This window comes from Brienomyrus brachyistius, chromosome 2 (assembly GCF_023856365.1).
Source record: "Brienomyrus brachyistius isolate T26 chromosome 2, BBRACH_0.4, whole genome shotgun sequence".
Taxonomy (NCBI): domain Eukaryota; kingdom Metazoa; phylum Chordata; class Actinopteri; order Osteoglossiformes; family Mormyridae; genus Brienomyrus; species Brienomyrus brachyistius.
Genome location: NC_064534.1, coordinates 36,212,315 through 36,225,655, shown reverse-complemented (window position 1 = coordinate 36,225,655; position 13,341 = coordinate 36,212,315). Strand labels below are relative to the sequence as shown.

At 42.9% G+C, this 13,341-nt stretch overlaps 2 non-coding genes across 2 annotated transcripts; both read right to left on the bottom strand.

Moving 5' to 3' along the window:
• Positions 1 to 5,997: 5,997 nt before the first annotated feature.
• LOC125731056 (5S ribosomal RNA) lies at positions 5,998 to 6,116 on the bottom strand. Its single transcript, XR_007391345.1, has one exon. It is a non-coding gene; the product is annotated as a 5S ribosomal RNA (ribosomal RNA).
• Positions 6,117 to 7,194: 1,078 nt separating this feature from the next.
• On the bottom strand, positions 7,195 to 7,313 carry LOC125732342 (5S ribosomal RNA). Its single transcript, XR_007391724.1, has one exon. It is a non-coding gene; the product is annotated as a 5S ribosomal RNA (ribosomal RNA).
• Between the last annotated feature and the right edge of the window lie 6,028 nt (positions 7,314 to 13,341).

Below are 13,341 nucleotides of genomic sequence, written 5' to 3'. Positions count from 1 at the left end.
CATATACAAAAACAACCGTTGAATCTGGTATTGGGGTCTGTAAAATATCTGCTCTTGGTTTGGTTTGTTCTTCCACAACTGCTTTGCACGAATGTGGCTCTCCATCTTCCGCTGTCGGAAGAAGGGTGCTAGGGTTGAGAGGACCACATCGCTGTATTGTGATGTTTGACTGTGAAAGCAGGAGTGAGACTAGGGTCAGATGTCTAACATGTGTGAGGAATGGCAGTGGCGTCTGCAGTAAAACTAAAGAAACTGAATGTGGCACCTTCAAAGTGAGTGGGTGACACAACACTAATTCTGCTGATAATTTCACTGCTTCTGCAGCAGCTGCACATGCCTGCAAACACTGCGGAAAACCAGCTGCCACTGCATCTAATCGTTTAGAATAGAACGCTAATGGCCTCTCTTTTGCGCCGAATGGCTGTGTTAATACTGCCTTCATATACCCTTGATTTGCATCAACACATAGGGTAAATGGTTGTTGATAATCTGGCAGAGCAAGTGTCACATTAGTTTGTAACATTATTTTTAGATTTGTGAATGCCAATTCTCCTTCTTTTGTCCACTGAATTTTATCTTTCAGTGCCATGTCCTTCCCATAAATCAGGGTTTGTAAAGGTTGAACGAGTGCAGCATAATCAGGTAACCATTCCCTGCAATAATTGCAAAGTCCTAAGAAGGACATCATTTGCTGTTTAGTCTTTGGCTTTGGTGCCTCTTGTATTGCCTGTTTTCTAGTTTCTAATAACGATCGACCTTTTTGGGAGAGTTTATGTCCAAGATATATAACTTCCTCTCTGCAATACTGTAATTTTTGTTTTGATGCCTTATGTCCTGTATCATACAAATGCTGTAACACTAACAGTGTGGCTTCTTTGCAATGCTGTTTTGTATCTGAAGCAATTAATATATCATCTACATACAATAGCACTTGACTATGGGACGGTATTTTACAGGAACTCATTGAATACCGTAGTGCCATTGTATATATACATGTGGACTTTCTGAAAACCCTTGAGGGAGTCTAGTGTATGTGTATTTATGTCCTTTATAAGTGAAACCAAATAAGTGTTGTGAATCAGGATGTAGTGGTACTGAGAAAAAGGCATTACTCAGATCCACTACTGAAAAATACTTCTTGTCAGGGGACAAGGAATTTAACAAAAGGTGTGGATTAGGCACATCTGGTGCAGCATGTTGTACTATTTCATTTACTGGTCTTAAATCCTGCACCATGCGCCATTTCCCTGTATGTCCCTTCTGGACGGGGAAGATAGGAGTATTGCAAGTGGCCTCAGGAGCCTCTCGCAATATTCCTGATGCCAACATATCCTGCACTACAGGGGCTATACCTTTCTCTGCTTCAGGTTTTAACGGGTATTGTCTAACTACCGGACGGTGTTCTGATTTCACAATTACTTTGTAAGGTGGAAACCCCTTTACCAGTCCTACATCAGTGGGGGAGGACGACCACAACCCTTCCGGGAGGCGATCTAGATCTGGACATGATCCCTCCTCCAGGGTTGGAAAAATTTGTCAGGTTGGGTCCTGCAAGTGTGTGGTGAGAGTGGTTTGAACTCTCCATCCCAAAGGAAACCGCCACACATTGTGTTTTTTGTCATAGCTCCAAAAGGAGCCAGGTACGGGTTGGTAGTCATTGTAACTGTGCATGGAATCTCGTAAGAACATCTCTACATCCTTCCACTGCATCTGAGGTGGTTTTGATAGAGATACGTGTGGTGTTCCCCCTCTGAACACAGCCTGTTGTTTATTAGATAAGATGACTGAAGCAGCAGAAAAGCCAGTAGTGGAGTTAACATATATATGTTGTAAGGTGATACAAGTGTCTTGAAGGGCATGAAACGTTTTGTCATAGGCATAATCTGGTCCTGGGGTGCCTTTGTACCACATAGTGACGTGTAAGGCATCGTCAGGCATGAACTGGGTTTGTTTAGGGGACTGCTTTTCTCTAGTTTTTCTCAATATTTCACGTGTCTGTGCTGTCCCCCCCAGATCTAGGGACCAATAATACTGTGGAGCTGACATGCCATGTATCACGAAAGTTTGCTTTTCTACTATAGCCTTCATGCCAGTGGGTGTTGCAATCACACTAATACCCATTTGTATCATAAGATCCCTTCCTAACAGATTGACTGGACATGAAGGGCTTATTAGCACTTGGGCGTGACATTCTAACTCTGTTTCCTCATCTTTTATGCTAACTGGATTTGTCAATTGATGACTTTTGGCTTGGCCTCCTGCAGTTCGGATATTTATGGAGGACGAGGAAAAGGTGACCCTTGGAGGGCTAGTGGTTAACACTGTTCTACAGGCTCCGGTATCACATAGGCACTCATATATTTTCCCATTTATAATAAGCCTTCGTTTTGGTAGTTCTTCAAGTTGTTTTAGTGCTAGCAGTTGGCAAACTGCTTGCAAATCTATCTCTTCTGTCTCATCCTGTTTTTGCAGCTTATCTGGCTCTTTTGATAGTTCACAGGCTAATTGTCATTGATTCTCTGTGGAATTTGGGTTGTTTATAAACTTGGTTCTACATTGCCTAGCTAAGTGCCCAAGTTTTCCGCATGTCCAGCAAGTGTTATCTTGCTGTAATAAATTTCGCTGATTGCTCCTAAAAGCACCTCTCCCCCTTCCTCGGCCTCGTGACCTTCCTCTGAACCCTCCCCTCCCCGGAGGATTCATATGTATTATTGCAACAGTATCATTAGCAGCAAACACTGCGTCTGATTTCTGTTTTTGTGCTGTATGGGCGTGTTGGGCATATTCTAGGGCTTGCTGCACTGAACCAGTATTCTGATGTACCCAATGTTTATCTATGTATCTCTTCAGTTCAGGTTTTAGCCCTGTGATGAACGCACGTTTTAACTGTTGCTGATAAACTCCTCCATTTTCCTCATTATGAGGAATTCCTGAATTCCCTCTAAACACCACTCTCATCCTATCCATAAAATCCTCTGGCTCTTCTCCATCTTTTTGCTTGCATTGTGCAATTCTGCCATAATCTGCTCGTCTCATAAACACTGTCTCTATCCTTCCATGTAATTGCTGCATACTCTGTTGCAGAGCTTGTGAATTATGTGCAAGTGGTTGATTGTCTGGTCCATGACCAGTAAAGTCTCCTGCTACTCTTCCCCATTTATGATTGAACAGCTGTCTTAAACATTGGAACATTTCTCTACCATTCAGGTGGAAACTGCTCTGTAGTTCCAATATTGCTGTCCAAAATTCTGGTACCCCTTCATCAACAGGAGGTATTCCCTTTAATGCTGCCGTTCTATCTTCAGCTGTCCATGGTCTATAGACTAACATTGTTTCAGGTCCTCCATCTGGCTCTCTATTAGGGTTTGCCACCTCCACTAGGGGGCATTGTAATTCTATTTCTTCCTCTTCACTATCAATATCAATGCCTTCATTTCGCGGATGCCATCGAACCTTAGCAGTAGCTAGATCGCGCACAGGGTATAACGTAGGATCTCTACTCCTAGTTATAATGGGGGAAGAAGGAAGAGCTGATGGCTTCTTTGGTATTGTGCCCATAGCTGATGGTTGTTTTATTTCCCTTCTATCTACGGGTTGCATGGGGGCAGGCAATAGTGGCGGTGCTGGTGGTCTATTTTCTCTATGTTTTATTTTGGCCACCGTCTCATCATCTAAAGTGACTAGAGCGGCTGCAGTTAATTTATCCTTTCTATCATCCTTTTTCTGCTTTCTACGTACATCTCTTAACTTACTTTGTTCCAACCAATTATCTGAATACTTATATTCTTTTTTCCTTTTCTCCAATTTTCCTTTCTTCAAGGTTTGTAACATTTCTAGTCTTAAATTTCCTTGTAATTTTAAGATATCTGGAGTGTGGAGTTTCCCTTCAAACCCATGTTTTTTTCTCCACCTCTGATTACTTATTTGTCCTGAACCTGGTTTATATCCTTCCATAAACTTCTCATCTCCCTCTAGTTCAATCCTCTTACTCTGATTCTTTCCCATTTTTTTTCTTTCCCGTCTCCGCACTACACAGGTCCTGGGTGGAATTTCACTGGTACGAGATATATGGGAGGACACCAATACGGCCTTCTACTGCACGCTGTTCGTGCAGCGGTATCGGTTTTCAGGGATGAAACCCGTCCTTGATCCTTCAATCACCAGTACTTCTTTCCCACCAGGCAAAATAAGAAATGGACTGACCAAAGCAACTCTAAGCCTCTATAATAGTCTTAGTCCAGTCATTCACACAATACATGCATGTTCATATTTCGCTTAATTACGGCTAAGCCTAACCCCTTTTCTGCTTAATTACGGCTAAGCCTAACCCCTTTTCTGCTTAATTACGGCTAAGCCTAACCCACGTCAATTGACCCGGTTATTTAGCTGAATAACCTTTGTTGTCTCACCTGTCCTGTGTGCCTGTGTTCCGCCACCGAGGTCCGTCAGACATCACCAGACGTCGAGCGCAGTTCTAACCACCAGCCTGATGACGAATTCACGTCACAGGTCTTTCTTGCACCCGTCTCCGAGTGGCTGTCGACAGACTTCGGTGTCGCTCCTCTCGGTGCGCTGGCGATGTCGTCAGGTGTCCTCGGATCCGGCTCGAAGGACCAAATAATATGTTGGAGAAAGCGTCAGGCTTTCCACTCCAACCCTGCACACAGGACCAAACTACAATACAGTATATGTTGGAGAAAGCGACAGGCTTTCCACTCCAACTCTGTACACACCATTAATTACGAGACAACACACTTAGAGTTTTATTTGCACAAGGGTAACCACACTCTCTGCATGCTAGGCTACAATGTGTTACAAAGGGTGGTTCCCCTTGGCACCTTTATTTATAGTCAATGGGGGGCAGGGGTCTTGGAGTGAGAACAAAGAAAAGACTGTGAGAGAAGAAGAAGTTCTGGTTTTACTCAGGTGGACAACTATTTAAACACGTGCTCAGGATACGTGTAAACTAATATAATCTAAAGTATGAAGGTAAAGAAAAACAAAATAATGTATATACATATTTACACTCATTGCTGATTATACAGAAATGATAACAAATGATTACTAACAGTTTCTTCAACCTAACACTCAGCCAGCAGCCTACCACAATTATTCCATTCTTTCCGCATCCGCACACTTCCTTCTTTTTAACTCCTTTTCACTACCGCACAGGTTAATCGCCGCACGTCCCCCGCCAGCAAACATTACTCCTTTGCCTACTGCATGCAGGCTTCTCTTAACGACCCTCTGTTATCAACTCCGCTAACAGCCACAAAATCTCCGCCGCACGAAGCCCACTGGTAGCTGCTGAATCACATGCTTCCCCAAAACGTCACGCTGTCAGAACACTGGGAGCTACACACACCAACAAGTCCATACTGCAGGCTGCAGCCAGAACAATTTTCTACATTCAAACATCGACGGCCTCTTCTCTCTAAAAATTCACCAGACCGCTTCTACCACCAGCAAAGAAGTTTCCATCCCTAATTCCTCTGTGATTCCCACTAACCTAAACATTAAGCTGGCATTGAAGGGTGTGAATTACCCCGGCCAATCTGTTCTTTTAAATACAGCTTTTAGCAAGTTTTGAAAGGAGAAGAGCAGAACTTGCTATGCCAATAATATCGAGTCTTCTGTGGCGAAGTGGTTTTTGCATAGAAAACAAAGCGGTCAGTTGAAGAGGAATAATATCAGTACTTTGTTTAAAACTGTGTGTAAAAAGCTGTCTCTTTATCATTAACAATAAGTTGTAAAACGTGAATGGGGAGTGACAGTCTTCAAGTTTGTGAGAAGATCGCGCCCTGGTGGAATAAAGGCACGAACAGCTTACAGCACCTAGAATTACCAGGAAGTATTTAGAGTAAAACGGTTTCTAAAAGCTGCCTTTATGAAAGAGAGAAAAAATATATATATATAAAATAGTAAAATGGAAGGGGAGTGCTAGATTTAAATTAATCGTGAAGTGGAGCGCCCCCTGTATAAAGTAAAAGTGAGAAAAGCTTACAGCACCTGGTATTCCCAGGTGGTCTCCCATCCAAGTACTAACCAGTCCCTACACTGCTTAGTTTCCAAGATCAGATGAGATCGGGCGTGTTCAGGGTGGTATGGCCGCAAGCAAGAGATGCTACCAAAAACATCCCTTTTGCATTACACGCCTCTATACATGCCAGTTGGTCCCATTGGATCCTACTAATGTTTTTTTTTTTTTTTTATCTGACTCACACTGCAGCCCCACCATCCAATCGGCAGCGCCGGACCCACACCAAACATTCACCAAACTACTCAGCCGGCAGCCTACCACAATTATTCCATTCTTTCCGCATCCGCACACTTCCTTCTTTTTAACTCCTTTTCACTACCGCACAGGTTAATCGCCGCACGTCCCCCGCCGGCAAACATTACTCCTTTGCCTACTGCATGCAGGCTTCTCTTAACGACCCTCTGTTATCAACTCCGCTAACAGCCACAAAATCTCCGCCGCACGAAGCCCACTGGTAGCTGCTGAATCACATGCTTCCCCAAAACGTCACGCTGTCAGAACACTGGGAGCTACACACACCAACAAGTCCATACTGCAGGCTGCAGCCAGAACAATTTTCTACATTCAAACATTGACGGCCTCTTCTCTCTAAAAATTCACCAGAACGCTTCTACCACCAGCAAAGAAGTTTCCATCCCTAATTCCTCTGTGATTCCCACTAACCTAAACATTAAGCTGGCATTGAAGGGTGTGAATTACCCCGGCCAACCTGCTCTTTTAAATACAGCTTTTAGCGAGTTTTGAAAGGAGGAGAAGAGCAGACCTTGCTATGCCAATAATATCGAGTCTTCTGTGGTCAAGTGGTTTTTGCATAGAAAACAAACCGGTGAGTTGAAGAGGAATAATATCAGTACTTTGTTTAAAACTGTGTGTAAAAAGCTGTCTCTTTATCATTAACAATAAGTTGTAAAACGTGAATGGGGAGTGACAGTCTTCAAGTTTGTGAGAAGATCGCGCCCTGGTGGAATAAAGGCACGAACAGCTTACAGCACCTAGAATTACCAGGAAGTATTTAGAGTAAAACGGTTTCTAAAAGCTGCCTTTATGAAAGAGAGAAAAAATATATATATATAAAATAGTAAAATGGAAGGGGAGTGCTAGATTTAAATTAATCGTGAAGTGGAGCGCCCCCTGTATAAAGTAAAAGTGAGAAAAGCTTACAGCACCTGGTATTCCCAGGTGGTCTCCCATCCAAGTACTAATCAGACCCTACCCTGCTTAGCTTCCGAGATCAGATGAGATCGGGCGTGTTCAGGGTGGTATGGCCGCAAGCGAGAGACGCTACCAAAAACAGCCCTTTTGCATTACACGCCTCTCTCTATACATGCCAGTTGGTCCCATTGCATCCTACTAATGTTTTTTTTTTTTTTTTTATCTGACTCACACTGCAGCCCCACCATCCAATCGGCAGCGCCGGACCCACACCAAACATTCACCAAACTACTCAGTGTTGGAGAAAGCGTCAGGCTTTCCACTCCAACCCTGCACACAGGACCAAACTACAATACAGTATATGTTGGAGAAAGCGACAGGCTTTCCACTCCAACTCTGTACACACCATTAATCACGAGACAACACACTTAGAGTTTTACTTGCACAAGGGTAACCACACTCTCTGCATGCTAGGCTACAAAGGAATGTGTTACAAAGGGTGGTTCCCCTTGGCACCTTTATTTATAGTCAATGGGAGGCAGGGGTCTTGGAGTGAGAACAAAGAAAAGACTGTGAGAGAAGAAGAAGTTCTGGTTTTACTCAGGTGGACAACTATTTAAACACGTGCTCAGGATACGTGTAAACTAATATAATCTAAAGTATGAAGGTAAAGAAAAACAAAATAATGTATATACATATTTACACTCATTGCTGATTATACAGAAATGATAACAAATGATTAATAACAGTTTCTTCAACCTAACAGTCCCTCCTGTTTATCATGACAGTATGATCAGAAGCATCAGTATTGTACAAATTGCAAAAACACTTTCAGCACAACCGTCATTCAGATCACATCATCATCATTATTAAGAGGGCTAGACAAGGTTAGTAAATCCATTCGTTCTTCTGCAGTGTATAGCAGAAAAACAGAACTAAAAGTATGTTGTATCATGGAACGGAGGCAGGGTATAATACAAATGAAACAACAACATACAAATAATAATGTAACAAGAATGGGGAGTGAGAACTTTAGCAGTAACTGCCACCAGGACCCAGTAAGAAACCAATTCAACCATGAGGGGCCAGCATGAGGGTCTAAGGTCATGATCTTTTGAAGTTCTCGCAGACGGTCCAAGGCTGTAGTCATGTTGGGTGAGTGCACATTATCGGGAATATATGTACAGCAGGTATTATTTAAGAGCACGCACACACCACCTTGTGCAGCAGTAAGTATGTCTAAAACCATTCTATTCTGAATGACCATCTGTTTAATAGCATCTATCTCTCCATTCTGTTGCTCATTTATTATGATGGAGTTATTTATGAACAGCCCCAAACGATAATCAATAGTTTCTAATCGTAACGTATTCTTTGCTGTTCCTACCCAGGGAAAAAGAGACATTAATACTTTCTGGTCTGTAGACCAATGTTTGAACTCCTGGGGAACATCTGAACCCCAGACACTGTCATGAGGACGGAGAGAAGCTGTAGTTATGATGGACCGGCGCCTGCGGTTCGCTGGTGTAGACGACAGTGACACCAGGAAAGTATGGTCTGACACAAAGATTGGAGCGCACACACCATACCAGTTATAGGGCAAAACGAAATATGCGCGGGGTCCACATAACCAAGCTACTCCTTGCACCCAGTAGGTGCCATTACTAAATCCACTTATGTTTACCGGGGCACCTTCTCCGTGTACTAGTATTTGGGCACAGTTGGTGGTGTTCCCCATATGGTGGGTGCCGTTCATTTGGTCATAACACATTGAGTGATTAAATGTTTTAGGGTCCATGTTCAGGTGGACAGATAAAGGTAAGGATATATTTGACACTTTTATAGCAAAATCGATCCAAAACTGCTGTGCACATACGCCATTATCCAAACCAGCAGTATATGGATCTGTGTCATTTATTTTTATATTATCATGCTGATAGCCTACACCTGCAAAAGAGGCAGCACACTTTGCTTGTGACTTATTCATAGGTTTCCCATATATAGTTAATCCATCGGCATGAGATGGCATGTGGGTACAGACATAACAATTAGTTAAATTGTCTTTCTTTGCTGAATCATAAACATAACAGTACCAGTAATTTTGTAGGAAAGGATGGGTCTCATTTGTGGAGATAGGTCTCAGGTGGGAACCATCATGTGTCCATCTAGGTGGGCGAAACACCTGCTCTGGTGAGTGCAGAAGCAGACCAACAATTCCCATAAAGAGAATTACACCGAGAGTTACCTTACCACATCCCCACCCAATCAGAGCCATTCTAAATGGAGTGCAGATCAGCTGTTTTCTTCACCGGGTTGAGACGTCAGTATCCTATTGATTGCTGCGCCTTTGTAGCGGACTTCCACTGCTACTCCGAAGGTACAGAGGTCTCTGATACGGGCTTGATGGGCTTACAGTGACTCTTATGTATCCAGGAAGGTCGCTCTGCTATTTTCACCGCTGTTGGTGTTGTGAGCAGGACTTGATAGGGTCCGTCCCACCGGGGTGTGCTCCAATCCTTTCGCAACAGGACCTTGACCAGGATCCAATCTCCTGGCTGCAGATTATCCTGTTGAACAGAAACAGAATTTACTGGCAGACTACTGGGGTTATGTTTTTGTTGTGATGATAATAGCTTACGCATCCAATCGGCTAACGTATTTTCTCTGTCTGCTTTTCCTATATCACTCATTTCGGTTGCTAAGGGAAACGGTCTACCATACACTATTTCAAATGGTGTCAATCCTGCAGGAGTGGGAGTTATTCTCATCCATAATTTTACTAGAGACAAACATTCTGGCCACGGTCTTTTTGTCTCTTCCACTGTCTTTCTGAGTCTTGTTTTAATGGTGCCGTTGGTCCTTTCCACTAAGCCTGCGCTCTGGGGGTGATAAGCGCAATGATTTTTGATCGTAAACCCGAGTGCTTGTGAGCAAAGGGACATGGTTTGATTCACAAAATGAGTCCCATTGTCCGATCTTATAATATGAGGTATGCCATAGGTAGGGAAATAATGGCCTACCAAACATTTTGCAACGGTCATTGCATCACAGTGTTTTACAGGGTATATTTCTACCCACTTAGAAAAGGTGTCTATAATGACTAGACAGTACTTCTTCCCTTGTGACCAAGATAATTCAATGAAATCCATATGTACAATTTGAAATGGATATTCAGCTGCGGGAAACTGGCCACGTTTTGGCCTTATGTTGCCTTGTGCATTGTGTTTACAGCAAATTAAGCACGCTCGACAAAATTGTTTTGCATAATCAGAAAAATTTATAGTATAAAAGTATTGTTGGATAATATGTACCATCCCTCCTGTTGAGACATGGGTGTGTCCATGGCTCACTAAGGCAGCTGTCTTGTATAAATTTTTTGGTAGGATGGGCTTGTCATTCATATAATAAGTTTTCCCTTGTTGTATTGCTCCTCTCTTAATCCAGCTCTGTATTTCTGTTTTAGGTGCATGAGTCTGTGCATCACATAGTACATCACTATCTATCAACAAGACATCTGTAACATTTAAGGCAGGTTGTTTTTGTGCAGCACTTTTTGCCGTCATGTCCGCAAAACTGTTTCCTTTAGCTATTGCGGAAGCATCAGTTTGGTGTGCCTTACATTTGCATATCGCAAGGCAATATGGTAATTGCACAACATCTAACAACCTGAGTAATAGGTTCGTATGAGTTAAAGATGTTCCTTGCGATGTCTTGAATCCTCTATTTTTCCACACTCTTGCATGGTGATGAACAGCTCCAAACACATATTGACTATCAGTGTATATTGTAAGTGGCTTGTTTTTGAAGAGCTCGCATGCCCTAATTACAGCATAGAGTTCAGCCACTTGTGCTGAACAAGCAGGGGGAAGTGCATTGGCCTCCAACACTTCAGTAGATGTAACTACAGCATATCCGACCTTGTTCTTCCCCATGTCATTTTTTGATGCTGATCCATCTACAAAAACAACCGTTGAATCTGGTATTGGGGTCTGTAAAATATCTGCTCTTGGTTTGGTTTGTTCTTCCACAACTGCTTTGCACGAATGTGGCTCTCCATCTTCCGCTGTCGGAAGAAGGGTGCTAGGGTTGAGAGGACCACATCGCTGTATTGTGATGTTTGACTGTGAAAGCAGGAGTGAGACTAGGGTCAGATGTCTAACATGTGTGAGGAATGGCAGTGGCGTCTGCAGTAAAACTAAAGAAACTGAATGTGGCACCTTCAAAGTGAGTGGGTGACACAACACTAATTCTGCTGATAATTTCACTGCTTCTGCAGCAGCTGCACATGCCTGCAAACACTGCGGAAAACCAGCTGCCACTGCATCTAATCGTTTAGAATAGAACGCTAATGGCCTCTCTTTTGCGCCGAATGGCTGTGTTAATACTGCCTTCATATACCCTTGATTTGCATCAACACATAGGGTAAATGGTTGTTGATAATCTGGCAGAGCAAGTGTCACATTAGTTTGTAACATTATTTTTAGATTTGTGAATGCCAATTCTCCTTCTTTTGTCCACTGAATTTTATCTTTCAGTGCCATGTCCTTCCCATAAATCAGGGTTTGTAAAGGTTGAACGAGTGCAGCATAATCAGGTAACCATTCCCTGCAATAATTGCAAAGTCCTAAGAAGGACATCATTTGCTGTTTAGTCTTTGGCTTTGGTGCCTCTTGTATTGCCTGTTTTCTAGTTTCTAATAACGATCGACCTTTTTGGGAGAGTTTATGTCCAAGATATATAACTTCCTCTCTGCAATACTGTAATTTTTGTTTTGATGCCTTATGTCCTGTATCATACAAATGCTGTAACACTAACAGTGTGGCTTCTTTGCAATGCTGTTTTGTATCTGAAGCAATTAATATATCATCTACATACAATAGCACTTGACTATGGGACGGTATTTTACAGGAACTCATTGAATACCGTAGTGCCATTGTATATATACATGTGGACTTTCTGAAAACCCTTGAGGGAGTCTAGTGTATGTGTATTTATGTCCTTTATAAGTGAAACCAAATAAGTGTTGTGAATCAGGATGTAGTGGTACTGAGAAAAAGGCATTACTCAGATCCACTACTGAAAAATACTTCTTGTCAGGGGACAAGGAATTTAACAAAAGGTGTGGATTAGGCACATCTGGTGCAGCATGTTGTACTATTTCATTTACTGGTCTTAAATCCTGCACCATGCGCCATTTCCCTGTATGTCCCTTCTGGACGGGGAAGATAGGAGTATTGCAAGTGGCCTCAGGAGCCTCTCGCAATATTCCTGATGCCAACATATCCTGCACTACAGGGGCTATACCTTTCTCTGCTTCAGGTTTTAACGGGTATTGTCTAACTACCGGACGGTGTTCTGATTTCACAATTACTTTGTAAGGTGGAAACCCCTTTACCAGTCCTACATCAGTGGGGGAGGACGACCACAACCCTTCCGGGAGGCGATCTAGATCTGGACATGATCCCTCCTCCAGGGTTGGAAAAATTTGTCAGGTTGGGTCCTGCAAGTGTGTGGTGAGAGTGGTTTGAACTCTCCATCCCAAAGGAAACCGCCACACATTGTGTTTTTTGTCATAGCTCCAAAAGGAGCCAGGTACGGGTTGGTAGTCATTGTAACTGTGCATGGAATCTCGTAAGAACATCTCTACATCCTTCCACTGCATCTGAGGTGGTTTTGATAGAGATACGTGTGGTGTTCCCCCTCTGAACACAGCCTGTTGTTTATTAGATAAGATGACTGAAGCAGCAGAAAAGCCAGTAGTGGAGTTAACATATATATGTTGTAAGGTGATACAAGTGTCTTGAAGGGCATGAAACGTTTTGTCATAGGCATAATCTGGTCCTGGGGTGCCTTTGTACCACATAGTGACGTGTAAGGCATCGTCAGGCATGAACTGGGTTTGTTTAGGGGACTGCTTTTCTCTAGTTTTTCTCAATATTTCACGTGTCTGTGCTGTCCCCCCCAGATCTAGGGACCAATAATACTGTGGAGCTGACATGCCATGTATCACGAAAGTTTGCTTTTCTACTATAGCCTTCATGCCAGTGGGTGTTGCAATCACACTAATACCCATTTGTATCATAAGATCCCTTCCTAACAGATTGACTGGACATGAAGGGCTTATTAGCACTTGGGCGTGACATTCTAAC